The 24,229-nt window shown below is 44.6% G+C and overlaps 1 protein-coding gene across 4 annotated transcripts in view; it reads right to left on the reverse strand.

Moving 5' to 3' along the window:
- Window positions 1-24,229, reverse strand: part of USP9X (ubiquitin specific peptidase 9 X-linked) — a 282,963-nt gene that overhangs the window by 255,078 nt on the left and 3,656 nt on the right. The window lies entirely within an intron of this gene.

Genomic DNA, 24,229 nt, shown 5'->3' on the forward strand with positions numbered 1-24,229 from the left:
ATTTCCCAAGCTAACTCCCAGGATCAGCTGTGCGGCACTGCCACTTTGAAGTACCCCCACTTCCCCCTACCTCTGCTGCCTCTGATAGAGGCAGCAAGGAGGGAGGAATCGGCTAGTCAACTAGTCCTGAACATCCTTAGTTTCCACTAAAATGGTTTTTAAGAAAAAAAGGCTACTCAAATGTTTTGTCCACTTTCGATCAACTCTTATATTGAGAAGCTCTAGCTTCTCAAACAAAATAAAAGTCACAGTTCACACAAGCTCAGGGGTTTGTTAGAGGCCCATAGCTAAAATCTTTGAAGATCCTGTATACACTAAAATTATCCATGCCCACACAAGATGTGATCTGCCTGGGCATACTCCCTCACCAAAAAAAAATCACTGAGCATGCTTCAACCAGTGTTCCCTCTAAGATTTTCCATACATGAGCAGAGAGAGTTTTATCTTGTGCATCAATATTGAGGTCATGTGAACTTGTTCGGATGTGTGCCACCATGGCACCCAAGTTATTAAATTTATATAATTAGAACATTATGGAAGAAAGAATACTAAAATAAGGGATAACTAACAAGGTGCATGACTTTAAATGTTTATTTAATATGACATCAAATAAAAAGAAAATACTGCACAGTTCAGTATGTTAGATTAGCCTCAAGGCTGCTCTAAATCTGCACTGTCCATGGTTCCATAAAAGTCATAGGAGGCCAACAATAAGCACACTGCAGCATTGCTCATATTGTGGAAGCAGCAGCAAAAGCCCCAGGCCCTTTAGAATCACTATTGGTACATCTACACTGCAGCACTATTTCGGGATACTTCCAGTATCCCAAAATATCTTTCAAAATAATGCGTGTGCTATTTCAACATCCCTGTAAATCTCATTCCACAAGGATTAAGGGACATTTTGGAATAGCGCTCTATTTCAAAATTAAATTTTGAAAGCTATTTCAAAATACAATTGAAATAAGCTACACAACTGAACTTACGGGTGCTGTGTAGACGCACCCCATGTCCCAGGGAAACTGCCCTCTTTGCCTGCCCCCCTTGACAGGCCTGGCAGAGCACTAGTTCCTGGGATTGGTGGCAACACATGCATGCCACTAAAAGATGTGCAGTGAAGCTGCTGTTTCAGCTCTTTTCCTGAAAAAACACTTCACATTGTCATCAGGAGAGCTCCTGCACACCACATACTGATCACACTGGTACTTGCCAACCCAAAACTTTTGTCTTTCAGTGACCACTGTAGACATAGCCAAGCCTGCTGACAGACAACTCAGCTGCAACAGCCTGAAAATTGCAGCTTTTCATAACCCTGTGCACACAGGCTGACAACAACAGAATCACATGAACCTGAGCTATCACTAAATATCCCTGCTCAATATTTAGACAAGTGTCTTCGGTATATAGTTAAAGACACTACTATAGTATCCTTGCCAGATAAATCACCAGCTGGGGAGAACTATTTATTATCAGTGTGCATCTACAGTTAATTCATTGGCTCTTCCAAAGGAACATACACACTCAAAATTACACTAATGTAATATAGGACTTTTACTTACTCTTATCTATAGAGGAAAGTGGAAAATGTCTTCAGGACTGAACTGGGAAGAGTAACCAGAAATGGGTACTATTAATGATACATATTACTTAAAGCAAAAGTACAAGAAGCTTATGGTAAGCTGGTAAATAATGTTTGTACCAGTACTGGGAGATGAAGAATGCATTTGACAACAGTTTAAGTCGCATTTAGTAGTAAAAATTTCACTGACAGTTTCAGAGAGAGCACCAAGCAAATCATAATTTCAGATTAATAATGTTTCAAAGAAGAATACAAAGAATGATTTGCACAGCATTCCCCCTACCTGTGCTATTATTTTTACTATTAGAAGCACAACCAGCAGCTTCTCATTTCTGGTTCAAAATCAGACAACCTTTACGGTCACCCCAACATTCTTTTTAAAGCTAAGAGTAACACATATATTAGATGGATCATGGCTTTGGCTTTGTGCAATATTCAAGAATGTTTAGGTTTTCCATATTCCTCTGCTTATGATTACTACAGCAACTGTCTTTTTCCTTCCATTTTTAAAGATTCTTTTATTTCAGTACAAGTATGGGAGAATGAAGTCTAATATCAAGTATATTAAGCATACCACCAACAGCTGTAAAAACCCTACATTTTAGTCTTCAAAGACAGTTCAAAACAGTGATTCCATTTCTAACGTATAAATTTACCAGAGTAAGTTCCAAAACTAGTCCTGAAGTAAAACAGCTCCCAAAATGTTATTTTGTGTTCATCAGTTCTTTTTTTTAAAAGTGTAAATATTTATTTGCATTCCTGTTTTATCACTATTGCTGATTTACAGCTGTGAGAGCACAATCAGCCCCACTCAAAACTGAAGAAATGCTGATTTTGCTCTCACTTTAACTGATTCTGTCTTTTCTACCCTCCACTCCCACCCCAGTGTTCGAGCCCAAGAGCAGCCATCCACCCACCACACGGCGCCCAGGCAGCAACCCTCCGCTGCCTCAATCCCTGGCGGCAGCACCCCACTTTAAACCTCAGCAACACCAACCTGCCTACTCACAGCCCCAAGCCTTGGTGGCAGACACTTGCTGGACTGCTATGTGGCTGCAAACCCCAGCAGCATCCAAAACAGCCATTCTCCAACACAGCCCCAGCTGCAGCCACCTGCCCTCCTGCAGTCCCAAGCCCCGCTGGCAGCCAGAACAGCCATACCTCAACACAGTCCCAGCTGTGGGAGCAGCCACACCACTCACCTTCCAGTTCCAGTAGGAAGGTGAATGCTGCTGCACAGCTGTGTGAAGGAGGAGGGCGGGCTTAGAATTTTTTGTGCTTGGCAGTGGGAACACTGGCTTCAACCCATGGCTGAAGAGGACGTTTCCATCAAATGCTCTTCCAGGTACAAGAACTGTCAGGTACTCTCTCACCTATGTTTTCAATATTTTTTCCTGCTGCCACTTAGCATGATAGAGAAGGATGTAGCCGGACTTGAATGCAGAAGGATTTGAAGCAGAGAGCTGCAGAGGAGGGTGAAAGGTAGTGCAGGACAGAGAGTAGTGGGGAGAGGGGAGAAGGAATTAAAGAAGAGGGGGCAGGGACAGAAGGACTGACAACTAGTAGAGCACATTCCCTTCCAGAACCTGGAACATAACTCATTATTCCTGAGTCTCAACATTCCTTTGTCGTCTATTAAATGAATGTGAATCTCGCTGGCAAAGTGTGTTGTCATTCCCCTCTAATGACAGATCCACAGAGAAGATAGCAGCTTTCAATCGGTACCAATTATTCTGTTTCTTCATGTGGTTATGGGCTATGTGCATTTAAAAGGTCTATCCCTTCTGATGACCAATGAGGAGATCAATATAGTTTCATATAAACTTCTGATTTCTTTAGTGGCTTTAAAAAAACAACTAGGAATTACACAGATTGCAAAAACTACATTAAAAGAACATTAGTGTTACAAAAAAAAAGCACTCAAAAAATTAAGAAACGACAACAGAGTAGGTTTAGAAGTTAAAATAAAACAAAACACGAGTTAAAAATTACTTAGAAAACTTAGAGGTCTGCAAGTCACCAGGGCCTGATGAAATGCATCCTAGAATACTCAAGGAGCTGATAGAGGAGGTATCTGAGCCTTTCACTATCATCTTTGAAAAATCATGGAAGTTGGGAGAGACTCCAGAAGACTGGAAAAGGGCAAATATGAGTGCCCATCTATAGAAAGAAAAATAAGAACAACCCAGAGAAGTACAGACCAGTCAGTTTAACTTCTGTGCCAGGGAAAATAACGGAGCAAACAATTAAGGAATTCATTTGCAAACATCTGGAAGAAAATAAGGTGATAGGTAACAGCCACCATGGATTTATAAAGAACAAAATCATGTCAAACCAATCTGATAGCTTTCTTTGATAGGATAATAAGTCTTGTGGATAAATGAGAAGAGGTGCATGTGGTATACCTAGACTTTAGTAAGGCATTTGATACAGTCTCGCCTGACCTTCTTATCAATAAACTAGGCAAATACAACTTAGATGGCGCTACTATAAAGTGGGTGCATAACTGGCTGGATAACCGTTCTCAGAGAGAAGTTATTAATGGTTCACAGTCATGCTGGAAGAACATAACAAGCAGGGTTTTGCAGAGGTCTGTTTTGGGTCTGGTTCTGTTCAATATCCTCATCAATTTAGATCAGGGCCACTCAACACATGGTTCACAGGCCACATGTGCACCATGGCCTGTTTGTTTGCAGCCTGCTGTGTGGTTTGGGTTTACATTGGACTTAACACATGGCCCCAGGATGAGAGCCAAAACAAAAAAGTAGTCAATGTAGTGGTCTTCTGTTGCTATGCATTTTAGTAGTTAAATTCCTGGACTATGATTGCTCATTAAAAATGTCATATGAGTGGAAATCAGGTAAATATTGCATTTTATTAATATCAGCAGAATTGACTTAAAAGGGGCATGTATGTTGTGTAGTCTTGCTTTAACCTTTGTATTCATGCCTGTCATTGTGAAAGAAGCTATTTGCATATATATTTGCATGTATATGCAACCACACTTAAGTTGCAACCCTCGGCATGTGCTGAGAGTGTCAGTGGCCCTTGGGGCTTCCAAACTGAGTAGCCCCAATATAGATGATGGCATAGAGAGTATGCTTATTAAGTCTGTAAATGATACGAAGCTGGGAGAAGTTGCAACTGCTTTGGAGGATATAATCAAAATTCCAATCATCTAGACAAACTAGAGAAACAGTCTCAGGTAAAAAGGCAAAACAGGTAAACAGGATGAAGTTTAATAAGGACAAATGCAAAGTACTCCACTAAGGAAGGAACAATCTGTTTCACACATACAGTGTGTTTCACACATACAGTGACTGTCTAGGAAGGAGTACTGCAGACAGGAATCTAGAGGCCATGGGGGACCACAAGCTAAATATGAGTCAACAGTGTGATGCTGTTGCAAAAAAAGCAAACATGATTCTAAGATGCATTAACAGGAGTGTTGAGAGCAAGACACGAGAAGTCATTCCTCCACACTACTCTGCGCTGATTAGCTGGGGAGTCCCCAGCTGACCCTAAGCTGCATGTGGTATGTTTCCAAGTGGCCAAACCCAGGCTTCACATGGTACTGCTGCTTTGAAGCACCCTCTCCTTGCTGCCTCTTTCTGATAGAGGCAGCAAGGGGGCAGGAGAATCGACCAGTTGACTAGTGTGTCGAATAGCCAATACGGATTTGCTTAGTTGTTCACATCCCTCCATATTTTATCACACATTTTAAGACAATCTAATGACTTCTAATTTGAGGATTGCCTACACAGGGAAATTTATTGGCACTAGTACACTGCTATCAGTATTCTAATATAACTTCCCCCGTAGATACTCATTCTAGCATAAAAGTTTCCGCAGAGGGAGTTATAACAGTATTATAATCATACTAGTATAGTAATGCAAGTACATTTCCCTGTATAGACAAGCCCTTAGAACAGGAGTGGGCAAAAGGGCCTCCACAGGCCAGGCGTGGCCCGCAAAGCAGGTTATCCAGCCCGCAGAGGCCCTGCACTCCCCCGCTGCCAGGTCAATGAGGGCCTGGGGGCGGGGAAAGCGCACAGTTTCCTCCGCCCTGCCTGGAGCACGTGGCATTTAGAAATGCTGACTTGTCAGGCATGCACGGAAGACTACTCAGCATGCTCCCCCGCCCCCAAGCCCTGATTGGCCTGGGGGTGGGGAGAAGGCACAAAGTTTCCTCTGCCCTGCAAGGAGCGTGAGACACTTAGAAATACCATGAGCTCCTGGCAGGGCGACAAGAGACTGAGCCTGGGGACAGAAGGGGGAAACACATGTGAAGTTGCCTCCCATGGTCATGGGCGCCTAGGAGGAATCTCGGAGGGGTGAGAAGGGAGAAGAGATCCTCCCCCACCCCAGATGACTCATGGTCTGTGGGTGGGGAAGCATCCTGGCCCTGCCCCAATCTGCTTGAGGCCCCACCCCTTCCAGAGTGGCCCAGGCCACTTGAAAAATTTCTGAAGTGGCTCTCAGCCAAATATTATTGCCCACCCCTGCCAAACGAGGGTTGGCAATCTTTTCAAACAAAGTAGTCAAACTACATCAAAATTCATAACAAGTGATCTACAGAAAGCTGCGTAAGAATGTCAATTTGCATGACTGAAAATATACAACTTAATATTACTGATAATGGACATGATTAATAATAGCATAAATTAAACATTTTATTCGCAGACTTCATTTAATGAGACTTCTTCGGCTGCATATTTTAGCACATTTCTTTGAAGTTTACATCATAACTGGTCAAATTCAAGTTTATGCATGCATTCAATATATATGAGTAATTCTGCATTTTTTAAATATTGAAATTTTTTTTCATTTCAATTTTAAACGTTGCATGCATTTTAGGATAAGAATGTTAAGGACTAGACGACTATCCAATAAGTATTTGGTTGAGTTGACTGTAGTCGATTCTCCCCCCTCCTTTGCTGCCTCTATCAGATAGAGGCAGCGGGGGGGGGGGGGGGGGGGGGGGGGAGAAAGGTACTTCAAAGCATACACAGGCTCCATGTAGCACTGCTGTTTTGAAACGCTGTGGCAGCATTTCAAAGGGGCAGCACTGCACAAGACCCAGGACCAGCTGTACAGCCTGCCCCTTTGAAACACCACTATGATGCTTCAAAGCAGCAGCGCTACACAGAGCCCAGGGTCAGCTGGGGACTCACTAGTTGATCCTGGGCTCCTTGCGGCATTTCCGCAGAGCCTGTAGTAAGCTGGGGAGTCCCTAGCTGATCCCAGGCTCCAGTGCAGCATTTCAAAGCGCGCAGAGCCCAGGGTCAGCAGGCAAGTCCCCAGTTGACCCGAGATCTGGGGAAATACCGTGCGGAGCCCAGGGTCAGCTGGGGAGTCCCCAGCTGACCCTGGGCGCCGAGTGGCATTTCTAAGTGGCAGCGTAGCATGGATCTTGGAGTCAAGGAGAGATTCTCACTCCCCCACTGACCCTAGGCTCCAAGAGGGCACTTCCACTTTGAAATGCACAGGCACCCCAGCTGGGGACTCTTGTACATTTCAAAGCTGGCATGCCGCATGCAGCCTGGGGCCAACAAGAATGACTCCAGGATCCACACAGATGCTTCCGCTTTGAAATGCGCAAGAGCCCCAGTGCAAGAATGCAGAAGTACCTATAGACTAGTCCAGTAGTTGATAGAAATTCCATCAACTACTCAACTAGTAAATTACTTGTTAGTTAACATCCTTATTTTGGGAATTACAAAAAAGCCATATTTGGTTCCATATGGAACCATATTTGGCTCAAGAGCCATAGGTTGCAGACCCCTGCCTTAGATGCAGGAAATCGAGAAAGCCAACTCCAAATCCAGTACAATCAGGAAACCTTCCCCTCTCTACTTCTTACAACCATTTCATCAAGAAGTCCTAGAACCTCTATGTCCAGGAACAGAGGCGGGCAAAAATCAGGCTCAGGGGTCAGATATGGCCTACCAAGCACTTCTCTCCAGCACACCCAGCTGATTTGCAGAGAATGCATACTTACAGCCGATATATGTTCAGCTGCTCTTCTCCCCCCCCCCTCCAAATCTTATCCTGTCTATTCTGTCCTGCAGCTGACCTGCTCCCAGGATTTTCTTGCTAGCTGTGCAGTGGGGGAAGGCATGAAGGAGTGAAGGAATGGAGGGGAGAGGGCAGTGCTGAAGTCAGCATGTTTCCCTGCTTCTGTGCGACTGGGGAGAGACCAAGAAGATTTCCTTTAAAGAGACAGAGGATGGCTTCTCTCAGAAACTTACAGAGCAGCAGCCAGCACACGCACACAGAGAGTCTGTTACACAGCCCCAGTCTCTATCACGCTGTGTCTGTCACATACACACTGCCGCACAATCTGTGTCACACTAAGTCTGTCTGTATCACAAAGTTTTCTCTGTCACGCACACGTTCTGCCTCTCTACTTAACTCCCAGCCTCACCCCTTCTGTCCAAGGCTCCACTCCTTCCATGGGAGAATGGAGTTGATCCATGACCAGAACTCATGATGTTCCCCTCCCCACAGTGAAAATTGTTGCCCATCCTTGCCCTGGAGCAAGGACTTCTGGACCACGGGATTTGAACACCTTTTGCTGTTCCAGTAAGAATCCACCCAAATTTGACTACATAATAAACGTCTGAAAATTGTTTTCACATGCTCAGAAGAAGCTTGGAGTAGGGACGTAAAACAGTAGTCGACTAGTCAACTACTCCCATTCCCCTTAATGACTCATCATTCTTCTACTTTTTAGCAAGAGCTGTTCAAGTTAGTGTCTCCTCCTCCTCTACTGGATGGTTCACCTCAAGGATAATGGCCTACTATTGCTATCAGTAACTGTTTGCATAAGGTCTGTGCCATGGCTCTAAATGCCGCAATCCTATTGATAATCTATGAAGTCAATGTGGTTCCACATCATGGAGTTTCTGATTTTTGTTTTTTTTAATTTAAGAAATTACATAGAAGAACTACATTAAAAACGTTAATATTGCAAAGTGAAACACTCAACTTAGGAAATTACAGAATTATGGTTGCATGGGCCACCTTAACTCAGCACCCAGAAAGTATACCTTATGGATATACATCTTTATTCGTGTGCTTATTTCCTCAATTCTCCTGACTTATTTAGCATGCAAGACAGATAGCACTAACATAATCAATTATGGTTTTACAAAGAATAAGGTTGAGTAATGCAGGAGACCTGCAGAAAATGTGTCAGAAGCCTGAAGGTGTTTTGCAAATAAGGCAGGAAAATTAAACAACACAATGAATGAGCTTAACTACAAGACAGTGGAATGCCATCTTGGAGAACTAGATTCTAACCCTGCCTCTGTTGCTATGTGACACTGGGTAAGTCACTTAAATCCAACCTTTCCAAGACAGCCACTAGTCTTCTCGTTTTCTAGCTGCTGAACTTATATCCTTCTCACATCTATGATGCACAGGGTAAAAACTTGTCTCTTCAATTCCTCTGTCATTTGCTGCTGCTTCTATCTGCTGTATGGTGTTGATCTTGACTGTTCTGAACGAGGCACCTGGGGCCTAATTTGCAGAAATGATGAGCAAGCACAATTGCCTCTGAAGCTGCCCTTTAAACTTATGAAGAGCTATACCTATGCTAAGTAACCAACAATCAGGCTGGAGGAATCTCAAATTGGAAACCCAAAGATGGCAGATCCTTTTGATCTTAATCTCACTGCCTCAGTTCCTCATCTGTAAAACAGGAATAATCAATTACCTTACTCACAAAAGTGTTGCAAAAGATTATTATATCAATGTTTCTCATGTACTCAGATACAACGGTAATGAACATTATAGAAAAACCACAAGGAAATTAATACTACTATATTCAAAGCAGAATTTAGATCAGGGTGGGGAACCTTTTTCAGACTGGGGGCCACTGACCCACAGAAAAAAATCAATCAAGGGCCATACACAAACACCCCTCACCAACGTGGTGCCCAACTGAAGAAGAGAAAGACAATTCCTACATTCCTGATGCACACCAGAGCCTACAGGGGCTCAACCTAGTATATTTTGTGTGTTCCAGACCCATGATGGGGCAACAGGAGGGGCTGAAGTGCCAGCACAGGCTCACCAATGCGGGGGGGCCCTGAGTCTCAAGGGCCGGATCCAGGCAAGCCAAGGGCCATGTCCAGCCCCCGGGCCTGAGGATCCCCACCCCTGATTTAGATGGTGTAAAATAAATAATGAGATAGGACCACACAATTACGAGGGTAATAAAACATCGAAAAGCTATCCTTTTCAGCAAGCCGAATCTATCCCATGCAGTGAATGAGAAAGAGATCCTGGGGAAAAAGATGTGATTGGTTAAAATAGACAATTATAATTAATTAAAGGTGCATGAGCTATCCTAATTCTGTTATTTCCTAATAAGAGTGTGTGATGCTGCAATCTTAATGTTCTTTTAATGTAATTTTTGTATGTAGTCCTCCAACTTAAACTAATATTTACAGTAGGAACCAAACTAGTCTATTTTAAAAAATGCATCTAGTTCCCAGGTTTCATTGCATCACCAATTCTCCACAGTACTTTATTCCCATGAAACTTCAGTGATCAACAGTGAACAGCTGATAAGCTGGGAAGGGAACATTGGGTGGAAAATGAATGGGTAAGTGACAAGAAAACTGAGGTTTTCAGTTCCCTTGGCTAAGAAATCTAACTTTTAAAATATTGGCATTAAAAACCAGGTCTTATTTATTAAATACACTACAGATGACAAAAATCAGTATAGCCCAAATTCCACTTTTACATTAAAAATAAACTCAGTCGCAACTATTCAGGCAGAATTACCAAACATAGGAGCAGACTGGTACCTGAGAGGAAAGCAGTAGTCCTGAAATAAAAATTATTAGACTTGAAATCCAATAATGCACAGAAAGATTCAAAATTCCATCTAGTTAGCCTCGCCAGGGCAGGAATTTTTTAAATATGGCATTTATTTTCCAAGAGCATCTGCCTAATCAAACACCTAGCCAGGGTCATATTACCTTCTGCAGTTCTGGTGACAAAAATATACGTGGGCCCCTCTGGAGGCAATAGACCAGGGCACAGAGGAGACTGACTGCAGACAATCGGGCACAGAACACCAGGGGAGGCCCTACTCCATCCAATCCAGCTCAAGGACATAGTTTACAAACTGGCCATGATCAGACACACACTTGCCCTCCCAGAATTATGCTGCCAGCATGCCCCTTGGGGATGGGCCCATGCCATGCCACACAGCCTCCTCCAACCCATATGCCCAATGCTCCTCCACTGAGACCCCAACAGACCTGTGTCACCTGCCCAGAGCCCCTCGCAAATACACCACAAGAACCACACCACACCCTGCACAATGCCACTGCTGCCTAGCACTCTGCCCAGACCCCCCCATGACCATCACCCCAAAACACACAAAGAATTCCCACTACCCAGCATCCCACCACACAGACCTCCTATGTCAACTATCCTATATTAGAATATACAAAGTACCCTACTGCCAATAGCCCTCCATCCCCCTACCTCCCATGCACTACTGCCTCTCACTGCCCAGCTTCCACCCCAACACACTCTCCAGGGGCCCACTCCTGCAGGCCCTGATGGGAGTTGAACCTGACTGACTGAGCCAGCAGTGCAGCCAGCGGTGGGGATCACTCAAGCCTAGGGTTGTAACAGTGTAACCAGTTAAATGATTAACCGACAAGAGGATACTTATCTGTTAACTCTACCAGCTACACACAACACACTCTCCTCCCCCTTGCTCTGCATTAAAAGAGCTTGAGAGCTGGTAGGTAGGCACTCTGGCTCAGTTCCTGCTTTCACTGGGTCCTACCAGCTATCACTGCTATTGCTTCTGCATTTATGTCCTGCTGGCAAGCTCCCAAGCGCTTTTAAATGCAGAGCTACAACGCAGGTAGCTTCCAGGACCAAGCACAAGCCAGGACAGAGCCAACATGACTGCCCGCTCTCAAGCTCCTTTAAATGCAGAACCGCTTATCAGTTAATCATGTAACTGACACAATTTTCTGTGGGCTACGCTATTACCGAATTACATGCTTAACATCCCTACTCAAGCCCCTCAGGAACGATGCTATCTGCCAGGCCACATCAGAAGTGGGACCTGCCCAGGCTGGGCTCCCTCAGGACCCAGAGTTCCCTATGCTCCCTTCTCTTCCCCACAAGTGGTCTCTATACTATCTAAAGTTGTTCAATGGAAGCAGGTGGGGCCCCACTGATGGGAGCTAGCAGAGACATCTCAGACCTAGAGCTGCACCGGGGAACAATGCAGACTCCTTGGATGTGATCCCTGAGAGCCAACACAGTCCAGTCATGCTCAGTGGCCTCACAGAAAGCATCCCTGCCCAGCCCTCATCATGGAGCCCAGCTGCTGGGTGGAAAGCCCCCTAAACACAAGTCACTCGCACTGCAAGGCCTGAGTGACGGATTACCCCCAGATCTGGCAGCATGGACGAGTTTGAGTCCATAAGGGGCCTCTTTCCAGTGTGGGACTACCACCATTGTAAACCAAGTACTGCACCTAATTCAGCCAAGGCATAAGGAGAAAAGCCAGAACAGAACTAACAGGAAAATACAAGGCTAAGTAAAGCAAGAAAATCAGAGCAAAGGAAGATTCCAGCTAAAATGTGGTAAAAAGATGCACAAAACGAAGACTCTGATGAGTACAGATTAAATTTAAAAAATTCTGGGACAGAAAAAGGAGAAAAAATATAATGGACCAAAGGGAAGAAGAGAAACTCAAACTTAGCAAGGGAAAATATAAAAAAAATCTATTTAGCTGTGATTTATTCAGTTTCCATTATAAGATCATGTTTTCAAAAAGTTTCTCAGACCTATAGCCCTGTATAGCTCAAAATCTCCCTCTCTCTTACCACAAGATGTTGGTCTAATAAAAGACACTACCTGATTCACTTTGTCTCTCAAATGAAAGACGTGACTGCGATTCTAGCAAACCCTTATAGAATTAAATTGTTTTCTAGTCACTGAACTTAAACTTAGAATAATTACACATTTTAGATCTGATTATATTAGAAAGTAATCTGGTTTTATAGGCATCTAGAAATAAAGTTACTTCCAGGATTTGCAAAAGAAAACAAAACCAGCTATAAAATTTTTCTATATCTGTTATGCCAGTTTTCAAAATCAAACTGGGGGTTGCAAGGTTATGATGTGGGAGTCACAAGCTTTCAGCATCCACTCTCAAATCCCACTTCACCACCAGCATTTGTAAATTTTTAATATAAAAAAAATGTTTTTAATGTATAAAGGAGGACACAAAGGTTTGCTGTGTGAAAGTTCACCAATATAAAAGTTTGAGTACCTATGAAGTAACAGGACTCCCATTATCTTTTTTGGAAGACTCATAAATAAGCAGAAACTGTAAAATCAGACTGGTTCTCAACCTATTTACCACAATGGGTCCCATATGCAACACTGTGTATGTTATGTGGGCTGAATCTATACAATATATATGCTACCCATATGGCCCTAAAGGTGTTACATGGGCCACAGCTGTGTTCTGGTAGGGCAGCAAGCAGCAATAAGGTTTAGAATCACTATATGAGACTATGTGTATAAAGAGCAAGTATCTTCATAGAGAAAATATCCCTAAAGTTCAGCACCAAGTTACGCAGTCTTGATGAGCAAACCTGAAGTTTAGAAACAGTTTACACCAGTGGTCCCCAACGCGGTGCCCGCAGGGCATTTATGTGCTCCCGCCGAGTGACCAGGGCCAGCCCAAGCCATTCTTGTGCCCCAGGCGCCGGGCGCCCGGTGTGTGTGCGGCCCCGCCCCTGGGCGCCTGGCAGCCCCAAAAGGTTTACACTAACTCTTATTAGAGAAAGACTGAAGCCAAGTCTACACTGGAAGAGAAAAATCAATGCAAGATATATAACTGCATCTACGTGAATTCCGTAGCTGGACTCAATGAACTTTGCATCGATTTTTTTGGGGGCAGCAGAAGGTTGAAGGAAGAAAATGCTTTTGTTGACTTCCTTTACTCACGAGGAGTACCGCAGGCAATGAGGGTACCCTCAGCATTTGATTTCGTGGGTTTTTACTAGACCTGCAGGGGTCGGCAACCTATGGATCACGAGCTAAATATGGCTCACTAGTGAGCCAGGTATTACTCTTTTGAAGCTCGAGCCCAGCCCCCCTTCCTCTCCCTGCAGCATGGAGCCCATGCAGGCACTACACTCTCACGGCCCCCTGAAAGATTAGAGAACCAGGATCAGCTTCCAGAGAGGGGGGCGGCGGGGGAGGGGCAGAAAGCCACAAGGTAGCCAGAAACAGAGTGCAAAAATGGCTGCATGCTGCCATTCTCCTCCTCCTCCTCCCCCCCACCCCCACCCACCCAGGGGAACAGCAATGCACTGACATACTTCCTGGAGACTTTCCCTACTGCTCCAATACCAGTGGGGAAAGCCTCCAGTGCTTGTGTGCAGCACAAAAACAAATAAGTGCCCCCCCAGACCCTCATGCCCAGCCCCTGCACCCCCAGCACCTCGCAAACCCTCTCCCTCCAAGACCCCAAACCCCAGCCCACTCCTTCACCCCTGAACAGACACTTACAAGCACCCTGCTCCTGCACCCTCCCCCCAGACAGACTGCCCCCAGCCTGCTTTTGCACCCTACCTTCCATTCAGACCTTGCACCCTCAACTCCTCCTGTACCACACTAGTTTAAAAGCTCCCCACACAGAGTGCCCCCACCTACAACAGCCTCTGTCTGGCAGAGGGCTCCCCAGCAGTGGAGCTGGGACCCCACTGGCTGCCAGCCCCACCCCCCGCGGTCATCAAACAATCGTGTAACTGCTAAGAATTAGTGTGGTTACACCATTATTTAAGTAAACAATTTCTAACATCCGTAGTATATGTATTAGGTAGTGTTATTTCCTCTTAGAAAATACTGACAGTCTCAATTTCCAAGTAACAATTTTTGACTTGAGTCAAAATTAAAAACAAACAACAAATTTATATATATGAATTTCACCACAAAATTTACACCCAAAAAACTGAAGGACTTAAAGTTCTCAAATAAAATGTGACAATTTAAAAATAAAAGCCAAAACACCAATATTAACAGGGAACACAAAATTTCCTGAATGAATATTGCTTTGAATTAGATATTAGTTCAAACTGTTCTGTTACCAGACTAGGGATATTTTTTAAAAAACCAAACAGTTATTATAACCATGTATTCGCTAAAAATGTGAGCTGTTACATGCGGGCTCCCTGGGAGCAGGGCACCAGCCAGTGCACTCTCGGCTGCCAGTCCCACTCCCAGGAGCTGGCTACCACCCTGTACTCCAGACTCTCTCTCAAAGTCAGCAACATAGGGTGGCAGACAGATCCCCATATATACCGGCTCCCATCTACAGCCCTGCATCCAGGGAGGTGGCTGCTGCCCCATTCTGCCGGATTAAACTAAACAGAAGAGGTAGACCGAGGAAGATTTCCAATCAGCAATTTTCATTTAAAATTTAAACAATTGAGAACTGTTGCATTCTCGAATATTTCAATAGTTGCAAAAGTGACGAGGAGTCCTGTGGCACCTTATAGACTAACTCCTCGTCGCTTTTGCAGATTCAGACTAACACGGCTACCCCTCTGATACTCAATAGTTGCAGTTATCCTAAAGTAAAAGGGCATAGTAGGAAGAAGTTGGGACCCATTTCTGACTATTCACTTGACAAAGCAGTATTCAGCTCATATTAGCCTGATTTTTAGAGGTTCTTGGCAAATTTCACTGAACTCAAGGAGAAGTTTTACCTAGTGAACCTATGAAATCTAACTTTCCAAGTTTTAAAAATTAAGTCCCCACTCCAGTTAACATTTGGAGGATTTTTACATATGAAGATGAACCAATGCAGTGTCTTTAAATATTCACTACTTAGGAGCAATGGAGTGAAATTAACAAGTTTTTGGTCATTTTCAGTACTACCTTTCAGCTATCTCTAGGTAGCAAGGAAACTTGCCCTTATGGGGGAAGTTGTAAGCAACAGCAAAAGCAAACACTGGGATTACCCAAGAACAGGGGTTCCCAAACTTTGACACGGTGACCAGTAAATCCATTCACAAGCTTTTGGAGGACCAGTAACATTCATTTGCATATTCATTAAGCAAATGATGAATATTCAAATAAGTTGTTTCTGGTCCTCCCAAAGCCCCCAGTGCCAGCTTTAACAAAGCTTTTGATACCGTCACCCACAATATTCTTGCCAGCAAGTTAAGGGAATATGGATTGGATAAATGGACTGTAAGATTAATAGAAAGCTGGCTAGACCAGTTTCACAAACTTTTTACTTTAGTTGAAACGCTTTTTTTTAGTACTGTTTTTCGCAGCCCAAAAACATAATCGCATATAAAAAAAGAATTAAATTTTCGAATAAATTTTCAGTGTTTCACCAGGCTGAGTCCTCCGCCCAGCCTGGGCCAGGGCTTGGAAGATCTGGCACTACATGGGCACTGCAGGAGGTGAGACCAGGAGCAGATTGGGAGTAGGGTATCTGGCTAGGAGGGAGGATGCAAGGAGAGGTAGGGTTGCCACATATCCAGTTTTGTACCGGACAGTCCGGTATTTGAGGGTTCTGTCTGGGAAACAAATTGAGAAAATACTGGACATAAAATATGTCTGGTATTTTCTAATTTGGTAAGTTTTATTATTATTATTATTATTAGGTGTATCAGTCCATAGCTGCAAACTGCCTGGTTGGTAGAAGTGCTCATGCTGTGAGAGTGTATCTACCAGCCAGGCAGTTTGCAACCACTAGAGGGAGGGTATGATATGGGGCGGGAGGGGGAGGGGGGAAGAGGAGAAGAGGGGCTGCTTTAAAGCAGCAGCGCCACGTGGAGCCTGGGACCAGACCCTAGACCCTGAGCTCCATGTGGCGCTGCTGCTTTGAAATGCCGCGTGCAGCCTAAGGCCAGCTGGGAGTCCCCATCTGGCCCAGACTGTACGTGGCATTTCAAAGCAGCAGCGTCACAAGGATCCCAGGGACTCCCCCGCTGACCCCAAGATCCATGCAGCACTGCCACTTTGAAATGCCAAGAAGAGCCTGACACCAGGCTCCCCTCAGTGTTTCCATGAGGCTCTACTACTTTGAAACGCCACAGGGAGCACAGGTCCAGCAGGGGACTGCTTGAGTCCCCCACTGGCCCTGTGCTCCTCACAGTGCTTTTACCTTTGAAGTGTTCAATTCAAAGGGGGAAGTGCCCTTATCAACTAATAGAACAGTTGATGCAAATTGCATCGACTATTCAATTAGCCAAATAATAAATTTTTTACATCCCTACCAGTAAGCATCATCCTTACCAAGGGATGCTTACCAGGTACCAATTAACTGGTACTCAGGAGCAGTTCACCGCAGGCAGAAGGCTACTCCAGTCTGCAGGAGTTGGGAGCCTGGAGAAGAGAAGGAGGGGTCCAGGAGCAGAAGCCCATCGCCCTTCACATAGGAAGGGCCGGGAGCGCCCCCCTATGTGAGGGAGTGGCTGAGCAAAGGAGACAACCCCCCCCACCACACACGGGGCTGCTATCTCCTACTACCAGCCCCCCACACAGCTGGGCAGGCAACAGCAGCCAGGAGCCTTATATGCGGGGGGGGCCATGAGCAGAAGCCTTGCACGCAGGGCGGAGGCTGATGGGAAAAGCTGCCCTCCATGTGGGTGGGGCTGTTGGCTCCTGCTGCCAGCCCCCTCATACCCAGGGGGGTAGCAGCAGCCCTGAACAGGGGTTGGGAGCAGGACCCCACACAATTACTTAGCTGGTTAAACCTAAGGTTTAAACTGGTTAACTGATTAACCAGGATTTTACATCCCTAACTGAGAGATCAGTATCTTTTAACAGTAACATTTGTCACTGTGTAATTTACACTGCTATTATGGAAAACCAATAAATTTTTTTTGAGAGGCTTGCCCTCCACATATTTGTAAGAGGTTTAATTTCTAGTTCAAATTGATCAATAACCTAGACTCCAAACAGCAGCTCTAGCACTTCTATACTCTGCCACATTGTTGAGGGAAACCCATCACAAAAATTCTGTTTTGGATAAGAGAGGGATCTTATTTCTAGATAATCTACATAGTCCTAAAGAACCTGCAAGTTAAATTAGCATAATTGTTTCCTTCTCCCTCCCCTCACCCCAACAATGGCTGCTTCTGCTGTTTGATAGTTACCTAGAACAGGGATTTTCAACACAAGTGTCAAGACCCAAATTGGGTACCCAGAACATTTTGCAGCAGCATCTGTGGCTCCGGTCCCACGAGGCTATCCAGGCTTGCTTCTTTGCCCAGGCACTGAAACACTGTGATCCCACAGAGCTCTGTCCTACCCACCATGATGATGGAAGTCTAGTAAGTAGTCCACATTTGAGCAAGTGGCACTGCAAACTCATGAGCCACGTCCTAACTCCACGTATACAAAACTGATCCAGTCAGGTGGGCAGAGCCAAATCTGAGCAACATTGCAACACCCAGAACAGAGTGTCACACCCAATTCAACCAGCCACATAGCACAGGAGCCACCACTGCAGGGTGTTGTTTGCTGGGCAGGACCCACCCCTCACCCGTGTGGATAGGATATGACAAATCACCAAAGGGTCTCCACCCTCAAACTAGTTACTGGATTACACCAGGCCCTAAGTAGGGCCCTACTAACTTCACAACCATGCAAAATGCGTCACAGACCGTGAAATCTGACCTTTCGTATGCTTCTACCTTACACTATACAGATTTCACTGGGAAAAACCAGTGTTTCTCATATTGGGGGTCCTGACCCAAAAAGGAGTTGTGGGGAATCATAATGTTATTTTAGGAGGTTCCCAGTATTGCCATCCACACTTCTACATGCAACTAGAGAGCAGCAGTTGTAATGCTGGCTTGTTGCCCATCTCAGAAGGCACACCCCACCAGCAGCAGTGTAGAAGTAAGGATGGCAATACCATACCCATGTAGCTCTTACTTCTATAGTGCTGCTTTTAGCATGGAGCACCCAGAAAGTGGCAGCTGCTGGCTTAGATCCTAACTCTGTAGGCAGTAGTGCAGAAATAAGAGTCTCTAATTCCAACCCCCACAACTTCCCCTGGGGCTGAAGCCTGGATGAAGTTGGAAGGTTCAGGGCTGAATCCCAGAGCTCCATTGCTCCTTGTGAAGCAGAAGTCCTATCCCAGGTCAGTTGGAAATATGGAAGGCATTTCAAACCTCTCCCACCTCAAACTGTAGCACGACAGCAATCCCAGATGCAGCTCCACACACACATATCCTCTCCCTGCCCAGGTCAGAGGCTGGAAGCTGAAGCCAGGCAGTGCAGGGCAGCTGTTACTCTGGCTCGTGTAGTGGCAGCATTCTCTTGTCTCCTTCCCATGCTACAGACTGAAGATGCTCCTCATTTCCCAGCTGCCTTTGCACCTGTAGAGGTAGCCAGTAAGAGCTACCCAGGTAGGGAGATTCAACTCCATGGCTAGCAGATCCCCCTTGCCCCTCTCCTCTCCACCATGCACAAGGACTGCAGGGGAAACCTCCCAGTACTCAACCCTTAATACCCCCTGCCTGCACTCAGCCACTAGCTACTCCATACCAGCTGAGTTATTCCTCTGCTTGCCCCCTTAGCTTTTTTCAAGCTTTCAGTTAAACTCCGCATGTTTCAGCTACCATTTTTAGTTGAATTCTCCCAACAGGCTTCAAGGGCTGAAGAGCTGGCACTCCGCCACTGGACCCCACCATGCAGAGATGGCTTGAGCCCCACTAGCCCTGCCCCCCTCCCCAAAAAATAGAAGCCAAACTACACCTATGGGGGAATCCCAAACCTATTTTTCTCTTTAAAAAAACTAAAATAAGTAAAATGTAAAGGTAAAATCTGTGTTTTATTCCATCAATATTCTGGGATCATAGTAGGAATAGAAACATTTGTGTCTATAACCATAACATAAGACAAGATAGCAAGTCCTACCCAACAGCTCAAAATTGAACTTTCTGAAATGCAATGGCAGCAACATTATTTTGTACAAAGAAGAAATACTAGTGAAGTTCTCAATGAAAAATCTATCAGGAACTGGGTGCGTTATTCAACTACCTTTAAAAAAATATTTTTTTATTTTCCCTTCTCCCCTCTTTATCAGATGCTCATACCAGAGCTGTCCTGTACCTTCACTGATGTACAACCTGACAAATTACGCAGCATGCCACTAAGCCAAATTTATCCTATTTGCAGGAAAAGCATGATGTAAACATGCAGTGAAGGGGGGAATATCTGAAGTCTCCCAGGGTTTTCACAAGCAAAGTTGTAAGAGGGCAAAATTTAGACAAACTAACGCGGAAACCCTGTCTACACTAAAAAACAACTGCATCAAAAGGACCTAGTTAAAATAAAATTATGCCACCCAAATTAAAACCTTCTATATTAAAGCATAGTTGGAATCCTTTTTTTAATTGCATTCACAAGATGGTAAAAGAGATCAGTTTTAAAAAGACAGTTACACCCATTATGACAATATTACATCAAAGTTCAGGTTTGTTCAAATATCACCATATCCATTGAAGAATTTTTTTTAATTAAACTATGAGAAGTCTGGTGGTATTTTTTAGTAACTGAAAAACCCACAAGACTTTCATCTTTAAACCCAGGATGGGGAACATTTTTTCAGTCAAGAGCCACTGAACCACAGGGGAAAAAAATCTGTCAGGGCACTCACTGACATTGGTTTCAACAAGCAAACAAAAACCAAACAAACCCAAAATTCAGTGAAATGCCAAGCAGTGAGGCTAGTAATAAAGCTAGCTCTATCCTAAGGAGAGCCAGCTAGGCTCGTGGATTTCCTCGGCAGCGGGGCAAGCCGGGTGCTCATGCTCCAGCCCCACAGGAGGGCGCCAAGACTTGGAGACTTCCTTCAGGAGAAGTGCAAGACCCAGCTCTCTCTCTCGCGAGGGGAAGTCCCAGCCTGACTGTGGGCCAGATTCAGCAGCATGCTGCAGATTCCCCATCCCTGCCTTAAACTGGTCATCTAACAATTCAAATCACATAATGTTATCAGCATCCACAAGCACACACTTTATACCACTACATATCACAGTCTTAGCACTGCCACCAAAGAATTGCAGCTTTCCAACACCCTTTTAGCTATCCTTTTGCATACAAGTTTTTTATAAAAATACTCTCCCCCAACCCAAACTACTACACTAGACATTTGCAACTAGTACATATTGGGTATTATCTGATAAATGTTTTTTTGCAAAAAGAGGACAAAGTTACAGCTGTGATGTATGGTCTGTGGTATACAGTAGCTGAGGTAATAGTAAGGTACTGTGTTTGCAGGTGAAGGACTAGTAGGTGTGTACCGCCAGGATATGTCTACACCAGGCCTGGGCAAAATACCCATCATGGGAGAAATCTGGCCCGCAGACTTCCAGCCTCCCCCTGAACGCTGCTGAGAAATAGGGCCATTGTGGGGCTATTTGAACACCTTTGAGCCTATGGGAAGGAGGAAAAAGGTTTGCGCACTGCTCCTGCACCCAGCACAATGCCATTGGCCAGTTTCTGGCCAATGGGATCTACCTGTTCCCAACAGGAATCATGGGAAGCACTGTCCCCTCAGGCGCAGAAACCACATGGCCCCTGAAGCCAGTGTGGGGGCAGGACAGGCAGGGAGACTGCTTGGGAAGGCTGCTGGCTAGGAGTAAAGTAGGAAAGTCTCCCAGGCAGAGCCTATCTCTGGCACCCCAACCCTTTCCCTCTCTACCCCCCATAACTCAAACCCTCTGCCCCCCTCTGCCCCCATATCCCCTCCAAGATCCTGCACTCCAATCCCCTACCCCAAGTCACAGCCCCCTCCTATCCTAGGTCACAACCCAAACCCCTCCACTCCCTTCCTGTACCCTAGTCCCCTTGCCCAGGGCACAACTGCCTGCTTCACCCAAACCCCTTCCCAGACCCTACACCCTCTCCTGCACCCCAGTCCCTTACTGCAGGTTCCGTCTGCACCCAACCTCCATCCCAGACCCCACACCACCTCCATTGATACAGAGTGAGGCCCTTGACCACTTTTCAAATTCTTGGAGTGGCCCTCCCAGCAAACATTATTGCCCACCCGTATTTCCAAAGCATGATGTTCCTATAAAAATAGTGATTCTTGAATAGTGGATAGAATTTACACTGTATATGGGAGAAAGCCTCCTCGCTTGGGTTCACAGACCTGCATTAGTGAGGCTTGTACTAGGGCACTAAAAACAGTTGTGTAGATGTTGCAGCTCTCACTGAAACTGAGTCTCTGAAGCTCCCTTGTGAAGGGGGTTTCGTCTCTGAAGCTCCCTTGTGAAGGGGGTTTCAGAGCCCAAATTCCAGGCCAAGCTGCAATATCAAAGACCCATCTACACAGCTAATTTTAGAGCACTAGTGCAAGCCCCATCAATACCAGTCTCTGTACCCAGGCTTGGATGCTTGCTCACAAATGCAGTTGTAAACATACTTTAGATTGCTTAACTTTTCCTTATGCATGGATGTGTGTCAGGCACATTGTATGTAGCAACACTAACTGCTTACTAAGTAGGTCCGCAATATTACATTATGTTAGATGACATATTAGAAAATACAAAGGACATCTACAACCCAGTATCATAGGTACATGATACAATTATTTTTACAAAAGGTCAGCCATTTAAATTGAGTTCACATAATACACCTTAACTACAACTTTGCCCCCTGAATTTAAAAACAAACATGACAAAAGGAATACGATTTGCCAAATAATCAAATTAATGGTTAAGAATAGGGATGTAAAAACCGCTCGGAATGTTTTAACTGTTGTTTAACTGCTTGACCACCAGTTGCAGGAGCTGCTCCTTCCCCGCCCACCGCTACTGCTCTGGTCCTGCTATGGCCCTACTAGCTTGACCACTGTGGGGAGGGGAGGCTCCAGTTAACCAGTTAGCTGGAAAGTATGCCAGTAAGGCATATGCTTACCAGTTAACCGGTTACCCAGTTAACATCCCTAGTTAACAACAGGTATTTCCAAAGCATGATGTTCCCAGAAAAATAGTGATTCTTGAATAGTGGATAGAATTTTCACCTAAGTATTTGAATATTAACAGTACCCTAGATAGTAAGAGTAGACGCTCAAGAGTTTTGGAAGCCTCATGTTTATAACCTCTAACTTCTAGAGATTAGAAGGAAATTTTCCTCATGTACACATTATCCCCCATTGATTTCAACACCTTCATCTGAGATACTAACAGTAGTCAAAACCAGGTAACTGATACTGGATCAGACCAATGGTCTGATTCAGCATAATTTAAATGCTTCTTAAATACAAGTAGGGATAAAAACATTGTTTTTTCCCTTAACATATTGCCTTAACAGACTAAAGAAAGTAATTTAATTTCATATTAGATTTATCTGTTTATCGGTAAAAAAGTTTTCAAAGTGTTATTACAATTTTTAATTCTATTTAGCAGCTAACAAATGCTTTTTCTGAAAATGCAGCTATATTGCCTGAAATCCAAACTGTTAAATCCTAATATCTGTAATAAGAAATGTGCAAGGCTTGCCAAGCCACGGCGAGCCCCACTCACCAGCCATGCGGTTCAGCACACTGTGCATGCACTGATCGCACTATGGCGCCGTGCCGGGCTATAATCTACTCGCCCATGGCGAGTAGATTACCTAAACTGTTGAGCCCTGAGGATGTGGATGTAAACAGTTAACCAGTATGTATTAAGCATTACCTTTACCCAGCAATACTTACTGGTTACCATCAACTAGCAGAGACCAAAGCAGCCCTCACAGGCAGTACTCCAGCCTGACTGGAGCTGATCCCACCTGCAGCAGACCTGGTGTGGCATCCTGCAGGCAGAGGCATGCCGGCTTGGCCCGGTGTGCCACAGGCAAGGACACTCCAGCATGGCCTGGGCAGCCCCTGCCTATGGTGAGCCCAGCATGGCACACCACATGCAAGGATGTTTCACCCTAGCAGGAACAGCCCCTGCCTACAGTCTGTGTTTAAGTGGTTAACTGGTTAAACATAACATGTAACTGGTTAACTGATTAAACAGGATTTTACATCACTGTTTGTAATACTTTAAATACAGTTGAATATATGGAAAAAATGAAAAAGGTTTCTGTGACTCAAAGAAATATTCCCAATAAGTTATTTTTATCAATCAACAAAATTCTTGTTCAATTTCACTCAAGTTACCTGACATTTTGGAAAGCTCTAAATAAAATGCATATTTAGATTATCTTGCTCGAAAACACTATTGTGGTTTCTTTACTGTAAGCATTTCTAGTTCCTTAAGTAGCTATTTACTTACTCCCCCCCCCCCCCATTTTATTTTTTTCCAGCATTTTCAATACAATACATAACTGACAAGATGGTACAGAATAAAAACAGGGTTTGCTTGACACCGTGGGTTACCCTCAAATATAAATGCACTATATAGGAAACAAAACACTTCTAGAAGTGGTAGCTTTCTAAAGATGCAAAAGCCACACATGGCCTCTATCTATATTACTCATCTGTTAGTGACACTGCTGTGTCACTACAAGTCGAGCAGTTTAAACACTGCCAGCACTTTTGCACTACAAGTGGGTTTCATATGAGAGCACTCCTGGAGAGGACACCACACTGTTTACATTCTCACTTGCTCCATCAAAACTTTT

This window comes from Pelodiscus sinensis, chromosome 1 (assembly GCF_049634645.1).
Source record: "Pelodiscus sinensis isolate JC-2024 chromosome 1, ASM4963464v1, whole genome shotgun sequence".
NCBI classification, from domain to species: Eukaryota; Metazoa; Chordata; order Testudines; family Trionychidae; genus Pelodiscus; species Pelodiscus sinensis.